The sequence below is a fragment of the Tursiops truncatus genome, chromosome 3, assembly GCF_011762595.2.
Source record: "Tursiops truncatus isolate mTurTru1 chromosome 3, mTurTru1.mat.Y, whole genome shotgun sequence".
NCBI lineage: Eukaryota > Metazoa > Chordata > Mammalia > Artiodactyla > Delphinidae > Tursiops > Tursiops truncatus.
Window position 1 is genome coordinate 129,600,477 of NC_047036.1, and position 17,359 is coordinate 129,617,835.

The window sequence follows — 17,359 nt, forward strand, 5'->3', positions numbered from 1 at the left end:
TCATTGGTTTGGGTATGGCAGTGTGGCTTCCAAGGAGACATTAGTGAGACCCCACCCTGTGTCACTGAGTCAGCCCTCGGAGACTAAGGCTCAGGAATCTGTACTGGAACCTCAGGAGAGTCTGAAGGCTGGCCAGCTTGGGAACCCCTGAGGAAACCCTCTCGTTCTGTTCCTAGGTTGCATCTATATTCTTGGCAAAGATCTTCAGACACAATGTCACCCAGACCTTCTCATCTACCCTGTGCATGGTGAGCTACTCTAATAGTAAGGAGTCAGGCATCACCACGGGATGGGGTGGAAGCTCTCAGTGGACCCTCCCAACAGCCTGTAAGCCTAACATGGAGATACCTGCCACTCAGAGACCCAGCCCTGCCAAGAAACCCAAATGGCTCTGTCCCTGGGCACTGAGGATGAACTGAATGGACTCCCCCCACCAACCTGCATGTCATTTCCTGGCTAGAGCAGGCACCTTGGGGGAGCTACGTGGGGCTCCCTGCCGGTTAAGGCTGCAAGCCCACTTCTGTCTTGTGGGCTAGGTCCCTCACACCCTCCTCTCCTTCTGTATCGTCCCACCCGCCGTGAGCCCAGTTTGTGCACTTCTTCCTATCTCGCCCACCTGCTCTGTCTCCCAGGTGTCTGCCCACCCCAACCCTACACAGCTCTTGGCCATGTCCACTCCCCTCCAAACTCTTCCCCCAGTAATAGTAACCAAAATGATAACCAACATTTACCAAACACCTATTATGTTCCAGGTAGTGCTATTCACTCCATTTCACTTTCACACACAAAAAACCATGGAGCACTATTGCTGCCATTTTATAGATGAGGAAACTGAGGATCAACAGGGTGAAGCAACCTACTCAAGGTCAAACAATTTGTGGTGAAAAGCCAGGCTTCATATTCAAGTCTGTCTTGTATATTTCATGCTCCTTATTGCTACCTGGCATTATATTACACACTTGATTGGGCTATTATCAATCTAGAATGTGGGCTTCATTGGGGCAGGGACTGTCTTACTCACCACCTTCTATATCAGTCTCTGCCACCTAACTGATATTCAGTAAATATTTGTTAAGTGAATAAGTGAATTGACGGCAAAGTCCGTGCTCTATTTTTAAAACCGTTTATTAATTTTCGAAGCAGCAATGCACATGGTTTAAAAAAATCAAGAAATACAAAAAGTGAAATTTAAATCTTCTCTGTAGACACCCTGTTCCCTTCCTCCAAGCTCACATGGCTCTTGTGTATCCTTCCAGAGATATTAGACTATTCTATGCATGTGTGTGCTTGTACACACGTGTGTGTGATATACCTGTGTGGTATCATACTATAGAAACCACTTTGCAACTTGATTTTTTTCGCATGTCTTGCAAATGTTCAAATCAGTATATATCTATACACACACAAACCCCTATGCTATTAACTGTCATGCTAAGCTTCATACCCATCATGTGGGTTCCCCAAAAGTCCCTGGAAACTTTTGAAGTCTGGAGTAGTAAGTGTGATCTGCTATCATGAATGACCTAGAATTTTGGAGCAGGGGAGGGACCTCTGAGATGGTCTGGTTTAACCCCCTCATGTTACAAATGGGGAAACAGGCCCAGGGGATGGTGGTGGTGGGAACAGACATTCCCAGAGTCACGCAGGAGTTCATTGCAGATCTGAGGCAAGAAGAAGGCCTCGGGAATCCTTGGCCAGGCTCCTGCTACCCTAGTCTCCTCTCTGCTTGGCAAGCTCAGAAGAAATCATAGCCAGTTCCCAGCAGAGAGAGTGCCTGATTGGGCTTTGTCAATGGTAGTGCCCTCCCAGGAAGGCTGGGGTGAGAGTGATTATGTAGGTCGCTTGGTAATCAGGAAAGAGAGCTCGAGCCCTTTAAATGCCGGCTGTTTCATTTGGTCCCAGAAGACTGGATTAGCATAGATTGTCTGCACTGAGCTAGAAGATAAAAGGCCCGCACCAAAAGGGAACACCAGCCTGCAAGGCTGAGCCAAGGCACCACACTCTCAGCACAGCCCCACTCTGGCATCTGGGACTTCCTGAGTCCATGGGCAGCTTCCAGGAGCCTGTGCCTTTCCTCCAGTTGGCAAAAGTGTGTGTGTGTCGGGGTGGGTGGGTGGAGAAATAAATCAAGAAGCACAGCTGGGGGAGCAAAAATTCAAAGAAAGCAGTCTCTGTTGGGATGAATGCCCTTATCTTCATGTGCATTTCCCAACACCTTCCATCCCCATCCTTCACTTTACCCTACACGCACGCACACACACACACTCTCTCTCTCTCTCTCTCTCTCTCTCTCTCTCTCTCTCTCTCTCTCTCTCTCTGTAAGCGACATGAGGGCAGGGACATAGCACACCTTCTTTGCTGTGATTCCCAGTGCCTACTTCAGTACCTGACATGTTAGGTGCTCAATTAATGTTTGTTAAGGCAGTCAACACATGCACACATATATATCATTCCTGCACACACAAACACACACCGTGCACTCCCTCCCTCTGGATCATTGTTTAAACTGTTTTTACTCCCTCACCTGTCCTTTTCCTGCCTGTGGCTGCAGGTCCAGCCTTCTCCAGGAAACCTTCCCCTCTACTCCAGCTATAAGGGCCTCTACTTTCCCTGAAGTTCATGTAGGTCCAATGAATAAAGCATAGCATCTTCCCGCCCCCATACCAGTCATAGTCTGATGGGTATGCATGATTTACAGGACCGATGGGAACAGAGGGTTTAAAAGCCAGACCATCACAGAAAAATCTGTGTTGAAAATATAATTGATACCGTACAGGCAGTAATTAATTCTGTGTTGCCTTTTGTATAGCGGTAGGGTGGGGTAGTGGAGGGAGCCTTGTGTATATCATCACGGAGACTTGGGTTCAAATCCTGCCTCTGCCACTGGCTAGCTTCCTGATCTTGGGACTAGTTGCTTAGCCTAGTGTCCAGTCCTCATCTATAAAATAAGGGTAATAAGACCCTCCTCACAGGGTTGTGAATATGAAAAGAATAAGCACTAATAAGTAACCCTGCAAGAACAGTGATTTTTGTCTGTTTTGTTCATGGATGTATCCCAGCACTTAGAACAGTGCCTGTCATGTAGTCGGCACTTGATAAACAGTTGTTGAATGAATTAACATGCAGTAGTAATAAAGGTAGCTACAATTCATTAACCACTCAGCGTGTCAGGCTGCACGCTAAGCAGATAATGTATATTATCTCATTTAATCCTCACCATAGTCCTGGAGGTAGCCCCATTGTTTTTAGATGAAAAACTGAGGCTAAGCCCCAACTTCATAGCAAGTTGTCAGTGAGGATTTATTCCCTTCTCTCCCACAACACACTGTTGTTTCTCTTTCCTCATGTTAGCTTTCTCCCCTCATTCAACCCTCAGCTTTTCAGTAACTGCACCCTCACTCAGTTTTTTCCCTTGAGGATCCTGGCCTTGGGCCCTCTGCTCAGGCTGCAGGGTACAGACTATGCTTATTATCCAGACATAGGCATGGATTCCCATTTACCCCTGTTCCATTTTCCTCACTGGCTACAAAGCAGCTGCCTGTGCTCCGGACCTCATTCTGCACTCTCCTTCTCTGTTCATCACTCTAGCTATTTGCTGACCTCCAGGACTTGGGCATTTTCTGCCTAGACTGAACCTCTGCCTGGAACACCCTTCCTGTCTTCTTCCCTCACAAATGACCAGATCCCTCAGGTTAAGGGTGGCATTCTTTAGGTACCCTTGTCTGACCCCTCCTGTACCATGACAGGCATGCTTTTTCTGTTCCTGCACATCCCCCCACCCCTTCCCTTTGTATTGTCATTGCCTGTTTGCCTGCCTCCCCCTACTCACCCTTATTGACTCTAAGTTCCTATTTGAGACCAAGAGCCTTTCCATCTGGCCTGTGGCTGTATCCCCAACACTTCACATGGTATCTGGCGCAGAGTAGGGCTCACTGACACTTTGTGAGGGAATGGTCTGCTCTATTAGCTGACTTCACGCTCTGCCAGGACCCACAGTTCTGCTTTTTTCTTTCCAGTCCCGTCTGCAACCCTGCCAGCCATCCCTTCCTACTGCTGAGCCAAACTTTTGGATTTGGCCCTTCCTCGCCAGGCCAGGCCAGTTTCCACCAACCCCGGGAAAATTCTTCTTTACTAGTTTAGAGTTTTTCCAGGCTGTTGGGAAAAAACAGAAGTGTCTTCCTGGAAGGACTATAAAGATCATGTAGTCCAGCCTGTTGACTGTACAGAATGGAAGTGGACTGAGCAAGGGGCAGAGGGACTGCCCAAGGTCACACAGTCTGTTCAGGGCAGGGACAGGAACAAAACCCAGGTTTCCCAGCTCATCATGAAAAATCCTTTCTCTACATTTAGCCTACGGCCCATATGAAGCCAAACCATGGACTTGTCTAGATGGGATTTTACAATCATAAGAATCAAGAGTACACTCTGAATTGGGGATCTCGTATGTCATCAACATTATGTCTCCTGCTCTGTTCCTTGTTGGGGAGCAGGATAAAAAGCATGGGTGGGACTTCGACATTCTTGCTCTGGCCTCAGCCCTGCCACTGATCGGCTAGCCGTTTTCCCACTGCTCTTCTTAGTGAACAGTGAACCTGACTATAGCATTAGAGGAAAATAAGGCTGGAAGAAAGAAAGGATGCAGCCCCATCAGGGAGAGTTGGGAGCGTCCAGGTGAGCAAAACTTTGTTGGGAAAGCAGTGGGGAGCCTCTGAGGGTCTTGATGACCTGATGGGCCACAGCTGAGCCCCTAGGGAACTCTTGGCTAATAAATTTGGGTAGAGAAGCAATCTTTTCACATGAGACTGTAACCGAACCCACCTGCTGGGAGGCTAATGTCTCGGTATCTCTGCCTCTCGGGTAACAGCCATCTCCCCTGAGGACTCTCATTTCACAAGCTCCGATTTCCTGAGGGAGAGATTTGAGCAAAGCAGAATGGTTCCCCAGGTAAGTCATTAGCGTAGTGCCTGGAATCTCCATCGAGAGCATCGATGAATAAATCTGTCCAGAGAGGCCGGTCCTTGGTAAAACTGGTCATGAGGCTCTAGGGAACTCACCCAGTTTGTGCTGTGGATCCTGGGCTTCCAGGAGGGGCAGTGAGTAGCACCAGAGAAACGCCCCAGCAGGACCATTTCTTTACGGAGCCCTGACTGCAGGGAAAAAAATCATGGTTCCTGTAGGAGAGCTCAGTCTAAGCTAGAATGTTGCAGCACCATTGATGCTTCTGCTACCAACCTAGGTTTTTAAGAGCCGACACAGGGGAAAAAATCTTGGCATGCAGAAGGCAGTCCTGCCACTAATGGGTTGCACGTCCCTGGGAAAGACTTCATTGCTCTGGGCTTCCGTTTCCCTAACTGTTGAAGGAGGCATTTGGCCCAGTTCAAAACAAAGGGGCTCCAGCTCCCCTTTCCAACTCAGATCTGTTGTTAGTGATTGCCAGATGTATTGTGTTAATGACTCTGAGGTTTCATCCAGAAAGAGTACAGATTTCTTTTTTTTTTTTAATTTTTAAAATTTATTTATTTTTGGCTGCGTTGCGCCTTTGTTGCTGCGTGCGGGCATTCTCTAGTTGCTGCGAGCGGGGGCTCCTCTTCCTTGCGATGCGCAGACTTCTCATTGCAGTGGCTTCTCTTGTTGCGGAGCACAGGCTTTAGGCACGTGGGCTCAGTCGTTGTGGCGCACGGGCTTAGTTGCTCCGTGGCATGTGGGATCTTCCCGGACCAGGGCTCGAACCCGTATATCCTGCATTGGCAGGCAGATTCTTAACCACTGTGCCACCAGGGAAGCCCAAGAGTACAGCTTTCTGTCAGCTTCTCCAGAAGAGGGAGTTGCCTCATATATTAGTTTCCTATGGCTGCCGTAACAAATTACCTAAACTCTGTGGCTTAAAACAACACACATTTATTCCCTTATAGTTGCCGGGGTCAGAAATCTGAAATCATTTTCGGTGGGCTAATGTCAAGGAATTGGCAGGGCAGGTTCCTTCTGGAGTCTCTGAGGAGAGAACCTCTTTCCTTGCTTTTTTTTTTTGTGGCCGCGTTGTACCGCATGCAGTATCTTAGTTCCCCGGCCAGGGATCGAACCCACGCCCCCTGCAGTGGAAGCACAGAGTCTTCACCCCTGGACCACCAGGGAAGTCCCTTTCCTTGCCTTTTTCAGCTTTTAGTGTCCCACTCCTATTTCTTGGCTTGTGGCCCCTCCATCCATCTTCAGATCACATCATGCCAGTGTGTGCTTCCATCATCACACCATCTTCTCTGCCTCTGCCTCTTATAAGGACCCTTGTGATCATACTGAAGGCCCACTACCCAGATAATCCAGGATAATCTCTTCATCTCAAGATCCTTAGCTTAATCACACCTGCAAAGTTCCTTTTGTTGTGTGAGGTTAACACAGTCATAGGCTCTGGCGATTAGGCCATGGATATCTTTGAGGAGCCCATTAGTTAACCTGCCACACCCGACACATGGCACTCATTTGCAGTCCCTACAATCAGCCTAGAATTAGAACAGGGATGGAATAATGGAATTATTCCAAGTAAGCAGGTGAGGCCTGGCGTATGGGAGCTGTACCAGAGACAGAGATTGCACATGGCATTTTCCGTTGCAGGAACCACGCCAGCCTCATTGACATTCCACATCCCACTGCCTTCTCCCGACACTGTATCATTTACAATGCTCCTGAAGCTAGTACAGTGACTCATTATTATCAGTTAATGAAGCATCTAAGGCCTAAACCCACAGTCAGCGGCTGGGATAGAGTGAGGACAGAGCTGGACTGAAGGGAGTTCTGTAGCTGGGATGTAAACCGGAAGAGACAGAGGCCATGCTGTCCTCGTGTCTTCATTTCACAGACGTTTACTGAGCACTTAGGGTGTTCCAGCAACGATGGGTACAATAAGAATAAGGGCCACAGGGGTGGTCCTGACCCCCAAGAATTCACAGGCAAGTGAGAGAGACAGACAGGTACATGGATACACCAAGACACTCATGAAAAATGCTCAGAAGGAGGTGGGTGTTGGGGAGCCCTGAGGACAATCTCTGCTTCAAAGGAGGAGGGGAGGCCTTCCAGAGGAGGGGGCAGTTGACCCGGGTCTTGAAGGACGACTAGACATTCTGAGGTTGGAAGAGGGAAGGAAAGGCGACTTGGGCAGAAGAAACAAATGCTAAGGGGGGTAGTGAAAAGGCGTGGTTTTTCACTGCGCCTTGAATGACATGCAGAGATACTCTGGCAGGAGGAGAAGAGAAGCTGGAAAGTTTGCCTTTAGACTGCAGTGAGGCAAGGCGGTGACATTTGGCTGGTAAAGGGAACTGGGCAGACCCTGTGGGGGAGTCTGGCTTTGGGAATAAAGAGCCAGACCTCACCACTGTCTGAGTACATTCAGGGGGCTGGGCCGGTGGCTGCAAGGAAAGGCCAAATGCTGACGTGGTGAAGACAGACTGGGGTTCTGCTGCTTACCAGCTCTGTGACTCTGGTGAGTTTCTTAACCCCTCTGGGCCTCAGTTTGCTCATCTATAAAATGGGAAAGCTCGTCACCACCTATGAGGATGGTTGTGTGGCAAGGGCCTTGTCTGTCTTGTTTTCTGCCGTATACCTAGCATCTGGCTCATGTTTGTAAACTGAATGAATAATGTCTGGAAATAAACGCTAGGCAGGAGGCCTGATGAATAATAAATGTTTAGCGAATGAGCTGATTATTAATTTTAGGGGAGAAAATTCAGTGATGATCTGGGCCAGCCCCCATGTCTCACTGTGTGCTCTCTAATGGTCCTGATAAATGCTCACTCCCTATGGTCCTGGCAGCCTGGAACCACAGAAAAGATCCCTGAATCTGGATTGGGGGAACAGGTGGGCTTTAGTTCCAGTCTTGACTGTCACTCATGAACTGTGATTCTGGGGACACCCATGTCCTGGTTTATGCCCTGTGGCTTCCTCCAGGCCACACCCTAACTCAGCTCTGCCTCATCCCAGGCAAGGTCACTGAGGGCTGAGGAAGGACACCAGGCCATTTGCTTCTTGCTGAGCTCCATGCCCTTTCCCTCCCTTCTCCACCAGCAGCCGGGTCCATCGACACCCACAGATAGTGAGCTAATTTAGCCAGAGGAGGAGAGAGCTGGGTGCCCTTGCCTCAGTTCCACAGAAACACCTGCCTGACTGAGTGGGAGGTTACCTATATCACCATGATGTGCTTTTCATTAAAGCCGGGCTCCCTCACAGGTAGTCTTTGAAATGTCAATTTTAATTAAAACCCTAATCCTAATAAACACACCGCAGATTAAACCCAGCCAGAGCAGCTTCCTCCTGGGTGAACTTCTCATGCTTCAGCAGACAAGTTTGTCTCCACTAAGACAGCTTGTTTGGGAACATCCAGTCCATCAGGCAGCTTCACTCAGAGAAGGGTCTTGGCCATGATCCACAACATCACTGACTCCAGGCTTCCAAAAACACAGCCCAGAGTGGAGACAGATGGATGCCTGTCCCACATCAGCGGCTGGTATGGAGTTGATGCTCAGTCATATAGAATCAGAGCACCGTCAGCGTTTGAAGGGGCTCTGGAGATCATCTGGCCCTTCTCATTTCACAGATAGGGAAACTGAATCCTAGAGAGAGAAGTAGACAGGGTCCTGTTTGTGGCAGGAACCCTACCTCCTAGCTCTGTACCCTCCCCACTCATCACCTGGGGTTGGCCGATTGGTAGCTGTGCCAAACCTTGACCAAATCCATTTCCTTCTGAGCTTCAAGTTCCTTATTGTACCCATAGTTGCTGGAACACCCTAAGTGCTCAGTAAACGTCTGTGAAATGAAGACACGAGAACAGCATGGCCTCTGTCTCTTCCGGTTTACATCCCAGCTACAGTTTTTGTGGTCTGCACAGCAACAGAAACTTCCAAGAGTGAAAAAGCAAAGAGCACAGCCATTTCCCCTGCCAATCTCATGCTGCTGTGCCCAGTCTCCGCAGGGCTTTGACCGGACTCTGCAGGCTCAGGTACGGCTCTGTGGGGTTATCAGACTTCCCAAGGTCACTATATCTATAAAATTGAAGGGACTGGACTAGCAGGGGTCTCAACCTTGGCTGCACATTAGAATCACCTAGGGAGGTTTTAAAAAGCCCAGTTTCTAGCTCACCTGAGACCAATTCATCAGAGCCTCTGGCATGGGACTTGGACATGAGTGGTTTATAAAACTCTTCAGGTGATTCCAATGTGTCCAGGATTGAGAACCAGTAGACTAGATAATCACTGTCTCTCTTTTGCTCTAAGAGTTTATAAGTTTAGAGTTCCTCAGCCTGCAATCCTCTGTGCATCACACATTCCCATGCTCCCTCCCCACACCTACCCCACAATCGATTTGAGCAATTCCTTCTCATACCTCAAGTCCCAGCTTAAATATGCCTTCATTAGACTGAGTGAGGGTGGTATCACCTGAGTTCTCCCTCTCTCATAGTCTGAACCGCACTTCACAGTGATTCTATTTTATGCCTATCTTCCCCGTAAGCTGAGCCGCAGCAGAGACTAAGTGTAGTGTACAGACTCTAAGATTGTCCCTAATTATCCTCATCTCCTAAATTCACACCACCCCTTGAGTCTGGGCAGAACCTTTGACTTGCTTCTAACCCATACAATATGGCAAAGGTGATAAGATATCAATTCTATCACATAAAGTTACATAAAACTGTCATGTCTGTCATGCTTGGAAACTCCCTCTCTTGCTGGCTTTGATGAACCAAGTGGCTATGTTGGGGAGGGCCACATGGCAGGGCACTGAGGGTGACTTCCAGCCAACAACTAGCTAGGAACTATGGCTCTTAGTCTTAGCCTGCAAGGACCTCAGCCCAGCTAACAACTACATGAGCTTGGAAATGGATTCTTTCCCAGTCACGCCTTCAGATGAGATCCCAGCCCTGACTGACATCTTGATTGCAACCTCATAGATGACCCAGCTAAGCTATGCCTGGATTCCTGACCCCCAGAAACTCTGAGATCACAAATGTGTTTTATTTTAAGCTGCTAAATTTGTGTTTTATTTTAAGCTGCTGAATTGTTACATGGCAATAGAAAATGTACACACTGAGCCTATCTTGTCCAACTGCTATACCTTTGCATCTAGCACAGTGCTTGGTACATTGTAGGTACTTACAAATGTTCGGCTAATTAATTAAGTAATTAATCAGAATAATGGCATTAAGTCCTTTGAATGCAACACTTGCCCAACCGTTTTTCCTTTCTTCCTCCTAGTGACAAGCTAATAGCTCAAAATTCAATGTCAGTGCATCAAACAAGGACTGTACTCTCAAACCTTTCACTCTTAGGCAGGAAAGTGGGAAGCAGACACTGTTATTATGATGATAACCGTGACCAGCCTTAATGAAATCACCATGTGGTTAAATAACTGTTTGCTGAGTGTAAATTGTTATTGTTATTGTTGGACCATTTCATTTACCTGATAAATGCAGAGCAGCTCTCCAGGCAAGGGAGCAATCATGGCTTTATCGATCCATAATCATTCCAAAGACGCACAGGATGCCGTTGGCCACTATGGGTTGGCCTTTGGACAACACTGGCCCTCAAGTTGCAGCCACGCGGGGGCTCTCCCCACACAGCCCCGGCTTTTAGGCCCGCTCAGGTCAGTCACTCCAAGCGAACTGCCGGAAGGCCCAGTTCTGCCTGGGCATTTACGGCCGGTTTTTGTGGTCTGCACAGCAACAGAAACTTCCAAGAGTGAAAAAGCAAAGAGCACAGCCATTTCCCCTGCCAATCTCCTGCTGCTGTGCCCGGTCTCCGCAGGGCTTTGACCGGACTCTGCAGGCTCAGGTACGGCTCTGTGGGGTTATCAGACTTCCCAAGGTCACCTGGGGAATCACCGATAGAGAGTGAGACAGCATCACCAGGTGAGGCCTCCCTGGCCTCTGCTTGATTTGAGTGGCTTATCAGGAACACTGCTGGCTGGCACTCTGATAGAATTCCAGTAAAGCGAATTGTAAGTAGGTCTTGAGAATTAGCTCAGGTGCTCCATGGAGATGGCTGAAAGCACGCTGCAGGTCCCCAGGGAAAGGGTAGGGGGACTTTCTTAGAGAAGATTTTGGCTGATGCTGGGGAGACAGTGAGTGGTCGGAGGTCCCGGGCAGCAAGGACTGTCTGGGCCTCTTTCCTCACCCTCGCTCTACTGCGTAGTCTCTCTCTCTTCCTGAGTGTCGATTTCCTCACCTGCTTCTGATTATGTCTCAGGCTGGTCATTGCTCCCACCAGCCACCCACCCAAAGCTCACCGCCCAAAGGCCCTGGATCCAAGTGACTTGCTTCTTCCTCCCAACGACCGGGCTTGCTGAAGGAGCCCTCCCGCGGGGACAGGGCCCACTCACAGCCACGATAATAGCATTAACAGGAGTTCTCATCTTATGACCACTTAGCATACGTGATGTGACTGGCCCTTATGCATGTGATCTCACTTCATACAACAGTTAGTGAGAACGGCTCGTTCCTGTTTTACAGATGAGGAACCTGGGCTTTAATAAGAGGTCTCAAACTTTGCTCCATGTCACACAACACACAAAGGACATTATGTGTCTCTGTATGGCTGACATCTAACTTAAAACTCCCCAATTCTCCTGTGTCCTCACCTCACCTAAATAAGGCTGGTTCCCCAAGATCAGGGTGTAGGTTCTAGAAAAGCAAAAGAATGAAGACTGGGAAGGCAATTGCCTGCTTTTATATTTCATCTGCATTTGCTGTGGTGACGCTGACAGGTACAGAAAGCAAAGAGGAAAAAGCAAGTCCTTTTGCCCTTCTCCAGGCCAGCTCTCTCCTTCTCATGCCCCCCCTGTTGGCAGCTTCTAAGAGGAACTGAGCTGGTGGTGAGCAAAGTGGCTTGCAAGGTCCCAGGCTTAACATCACAAAGCAGAGATTAGAATTTTGATTGAAAGCACGGAGACAATAGCTTAATAGCACAGATGGGATTACCAAAAGGTCAAGGTAGTGGTTACCTTAAGGAAGGAAGAAGGGAGTGTGCCTGGGGGGCGCCATTCAGGGATGCAGGAGAGCCTCTTTCTAGGGTGCAGGCAATAGTTTATTTCTTAATGGGGCTGGCGGTTACATGGGTGTTCTGTTTATAACCAACCACCATGCTTTTTATACCTATGTTCTTGTACTTTGCTGTGGGTATGTTATTTTTCACCACTAAAAGTGCTATAGAATTTTTTTTATAGATAGTTCAAGGAGGAGAAGAGTGTTGCTGTAGGCTGACAGGTCAGAGCACACCTCACTGAGGAGGGGATTTTTTTTTTTTTTTTTTTTTTTGCTGTACGCGGGCCTCTCACTGTTGTGGCCTCTCCCGTTGCGGAGCACAGGCTCCAGACGCGCAGGCTTAGCGGCCATGGCTCACGGGCCCAGCCGCTCCACGGCATGTGGGATTCTCCCGGACTGGGACATGAACCCGTGTCCCCTGCATCGGCAGGCAGACTCTCAACCTCTGTGCCACCAGGGAAGCCCTGAGGAGGGGATATTTGAGCCCAGCTTGAAAAATCAGAGGGACAGGTCATGCCCAGAGCCGTGAACAGCTTTCTAGGCAGAGGGCAATGGGGCACCCTATATCTTATGAGTGCAAGCCTGGTGGCCGTGAGCAGGGTGGCCTGGAGGAATGGGAGAGCTCAGAGGAAGGGAGGTAGCGAGAAGCAGGCTGATGTGGAAATTGTGGGCAGCAAGCAGAGGCGAGGCTGGTTTTAGGGGTGACCCAGGGGCTCAGGTGCAGATGAGGTAAAGCACCCAGAGACAGAGTAGCCCCCTACCTATTGGAGAACCAAGGAGATGCACCTTGCCACTCGGAACATACACTTCCTCAGTCCCAGCCTCCTGGGATAAGTGCTGAGAGGTGATCCTGGAAGAAAGAAGCCAGCAGATGGACTGGCTCCAGAGAGAGTCCCTGAGGTTTCTGAACCAATTCCAGTCTGCATCCTTGGAGCTGGCAGAGGCTTCCAGAAAGAACAGCAAGATCTGGTCTCACACTGTCTGGTTTCCCGCTTTCCTTCCTGATTTCCTTCCTCCAGCCTTTCCTTTCTTACTGATCCCTTACTCTTCCATCCTCCCTCTCTCCCTCCCTCTCACACATTAACTAAACACACAATCAGATATACCACCCATATATATAAATATACACACCCACCTGTCTACCTCCTACACACATTATTCACATCCACTTCCCCCCCGCCCCCGCTCTGACACACACAAACTGAAAGACACATAACATATGCAGGTTCATTCATACACATCTCAGATACACTCTTATGCCTGCAGAGCACTTGATTTATTTTTTTAACATCTTTATTGGAGTATAATTGCTTTACATCGTTGTGTTAGTTTTCAGCTGTATAACAAAGCGAACGAGCTATACATATATATATATCCCCATATCCCCTCCCTCTTGCGTTTCCCTCCCACCCTCCCTATCCCACCCCTCTAGGTGGACACAGAGCACCGAGCTGATCTCCCTGTGCTATGCAGCTGCTTCCCACTAGCTATCTATTTTACATTTGGAACTGTATATATGTCAATGTTACTCTCTCACTTTGTCCCAGCTTACCCTTCCCCCTCCCTGTGTCCTTAAGTCCATTCTCTACGTCTGCGTCTTTATTCCTGTCCTGCCCCTAGGTTCTTCATAAACTTTTTTTTTTTAGATTCCATATATATATGTTACCATACGGTATTTGTTTTTCTCTTTCTGACTTACTTCATCTGTATGACAGAGTCTAGGTCCATCCACCTCATTACAGATAACGCAATTTTGTTTCTTTTTATGGCTGAGTAATATTCCATTGTATATATGTGCCACATCTTCTTTATCCTTTCATCTGTCAATGGACACTTAGATTGCTTCTGTGTCCTGGCTATTGTAAATAGTGCTGCAATGAACATTGTGGTACATGACTCTTTTTTTTTAAACTGTTTTAAACTAGTTAGGGGTTCCATTTTCACTCCTCAATAGATTTTATGTATTTCTCATATGCTTTCTCATATGAACTCATTAGTTCATCTAGGTCTGAGTGTCATCTTGATCCGCCAACCATCCTCATAACAAGATTTGTTGACACAAATTTTGTGGATTTTCTGCTAGAACTTCATTAATTTCAGTTAATTCTCCTGATAGAGGAGAATAGAGTTCACTATCAGCTTTCACACTTTCCAAAGCACCAAATTCCTCTTGTTTGTTCAATTTTGTCCCAACTTCAGGCAGACTACAGTAAACAACATCTTCCAAAGCTTCCTGTGCAAAATTGCTGATTCCCACTGTTCCAACACCGTTTTCTGTTGTTAACCATTCATGTGTGTCTGTGAATTTATGACCCGACAGCAGAGCCAGTCCAGTGTGCTGTGCCCTGATGGTGTGCGCTCGCAGTCCCCAGGGCCGCGGCGGGCAGGGCGCGTTGGGCGCAGAGATGGCATGCAGGCTGCAAACTGCGGCCTGCACGCTCCGCACCACTCTGCAGGGGTGCAGAGGGTCTCCGTGCAGCATCTCCATTGTGGTACATGACTCTTTTTGAATTATGGTTTTCTCAGGGTATATGCCCAGGAGTGGGATTGCTGGGTCGTATGGTAGCTCTATTTTTAGTTTTTTAAGGAACCTCCATACTGTTCTCCATAGTGGCTGTATCAGTTTACATTCCCACCAACAGTGCAAGAGGGTTCCCTTTTCTCCACGCCCTCTCCAGCATTTATTGTTTGTAGATTTTTTGATGATGGCCATTCTGACCGGTGTAAGGTGATACCTCATTGTAGTTTTGATTTGCATTTCTCTAATGATTAGTGATGTTGAGCATCTTTTCATGTGTTTGTTGGCAATCTGTATATCTTCTTTGGAGAAATGTCTAATTAGGTCTTCTGCCCATTTTTGGATTGGGTTGTTTGTTTTTTTCATATTGAGCTTCATGAGCTGCTTGTAAATTCTGGAGATTAATCCTTTGTCAGTTGCTTCATTTGCAAATATTTTCTCCCATTCTGAGGGTGTCTTTTCATCTTGTTTATGGTTTCCTTTGCTATGCAAAAGCTTTTAAGTTTCATTAGGTCCCATTTGTATATTTTTGTTTTTATTTCCATTTCTCTAGGTGGGTCACAAAGGATATTGCTGTGATTTATGTCATAGAGTGTTCTGCCTATGTTTTCCTCTAAGAGTTTTATAGTTTCTGGCCTTACGTTTAGGTCTTTAATCCATTTTGAATTTATTTTTATATATGGTGTTAAGGAGTGTTTTAATTTTCATTCTTTTACAGGTAGCTGTCCAGTTTTCCCAGCACCACTTATTGAAGAGACTGCCTTTTCTCCAAGAACACGGTATATCTCTCCATCTCTTTGTATCACCTTTAATTTCTTTCATCAGTGTCTTACAGTTTTCTGCATACAGGTCTTTTGTCTCCTTAGGTAGGTTTATTCCTAGGTATTTTATTCTTTTTGTTGCAATGGTAAATGGGAGTGTTTCCTTAATTTCTCTTTCACATTTTTCATCAGTAGTGTATAGGAATGCAAGAGATTTCTGTGCATTAATTTTGTATCCTGCTACTTTACCAAATTCATTGATCATCTCTAGTAGTTTTCTGGTAGCATCTTTAGGATTATCTGTGTATAGTATCATGTTATCTGCAAACAGCGACAGCTTTACTTCTTCTTTTCTGATTTGGATTCCTTTTATTTCTTTTTCATCTCTGATTGCTGTGGCTAAAACTTGCAAAACTATGTTGAATAATAGTGGTGAGAGTGGGCAACCTTGTCTTGTTCCTGATCTTAGTGGAAATGGTTTCAGTTTTTCACCATTGAGAGTGACGTTGGCTGTGGGTTTGTCATATATGGCCTCTGTTATGTTGAGGTAAGTTCCCTCTATGCCTACTTTCTGGAGAGTTTTTATTATAAGTGGGTGTTGAATTTTGTCAAAAGCTTTTTCTGCATCTATTGAGATGATCATATGGTTTTTCTCCTTCAATTTGTTAATATGGCGTATCACACTGATTGATTTGCATATATTGAAGAATCCTTGCATTCCTGGGATAAACCCCACTTGATCATGGCGTATGATCCTTTTAATGTTCCTGCAGAGCACTTTAAAGTTCAGCTTTCAAGTCACAGCAGCCCCATTTTACTTGTGAAGAACTTGAGGCTCAGAGAGGTTAAAGAATGTCTTCAAGGTCAGGGAGCTGGGAAATAAGAGTTTGGACTCGCACTCAAGTCTGCCTGATTCTGACTGTGCTTCGGCTGCACTCTGCTATCCCTGTACATGCAAACACACACACACACACACACACACACACACACACACACACACACAGGCACACTGCAAACACATCCAGATACTCTCTGATTACATTCTTCTCCACATGCCCAAACACAGAAAGAAAGTTCACTGACATGTTGCCAGTGGGTCTAAGGAAGGATCTGTCTTTTTGAAAAACTTCTGGCTTGCTTGTAGCCAAGGCTCATAAACTGTACATAGCAGTTTCTCAGAGATATCCAGACAACTTGGTTCAATAGATTTGCTCTGACATGTAGAAAGCAAAAGGTAGAGATGAACATTTGGGTTGTGTGTTTGATTTTTGCAGCCCTTCCTGTCTTGTCTCAGATTGTCCTTCATTCTCACAATAACCCTGTAGGTAGTCATGGAGGAAACTATTATACGCTTTTAACAGGTGGGGAAACTGGGAGTCAGGGTGTTCGAGGGTAACCCAGATGCCTCCAGCTCCATAATTGTCTGGGGTCCCACTTCTCTTCGAGGCCCAATAACCATAGTCCAAGCTCCCTTCTACCTTGCCTTCAGGAAGTCCACTGCACATCTTCCCAAGTGATGTTATGGGTACCCAGGAGGAATGGTTAAATGTTCTAGCCATCTCTCCTGGCTGTCCCATATCACGTCCTAACTTGAGCGGTTCTTTGCTCTGCTAGACATCTCTGACTGCCTCATGACCTTTGCTCTGGATTTCTGATTTTCTCCTTTCTAAGGTAAGGACACCAACCCTCCCTTAATTCTCAAAGCACATCTCTTTGGGTGCTTTTTTGGCTCTAAGTAACAGAACACCCAACTCAAATAGGCTTAAACAATAAAGAACACTTTATTCTGCTTTATAACCAGAAGTTCCAAAGTAGGGTAGTTCCAGGGCAAGTTAATTAAAAACCCAGGTTCTTCCCACTTTTCCCATCTGCCATCCTCATGCATTTCGGTTTTGTTCCAAAGTGAACTATGCTTTCTCTGGGTCACACGTTGGCTGACACTATTCCAGGCATCATTGGTAGAAACAACACTCAACAAAGAAGAGGTCTTTTCTTCCTGTATGTCTGTTTGTGTCATTGGACAGAACTTTGTCACATGAGGAAACTTTTCAGTGTGACTAACAC

The 17,359-nt window shown here is 46.9% G+C and overlaps 1 protein-coding gene and 1 pseudogene across 2 annotated transcripts in view; one reads left to right on the top strand and one right to left on the bottom strand.

Moving 5' to 3' along the window:
* The window catches only part of LOC109548204 (microfibril-associated glycoprotein 3), a 124,641-nt gene that overhangs the window by 90,321 nt on the left and 16,961 nt on the right, over window positions 1–17,359 (top strand). For both annotated transcript variants that reach the window (XR_012330928.1, XR_002174249.3), the window contains exon 7: window positions 15,253–15,313. The gene's annotated coding sequence lies outside the window, so the exon portion shown is untranslated. The remainder of the gene's footprint in view (window positions 1–15,252; window positions 15,314–17,359) is intronic.
* On the bottom strand, window positions 13,957–14,504 carry LOC117311881 (glycine cleavage system H protein, mitochondrial-like; annotated as a pseudogene).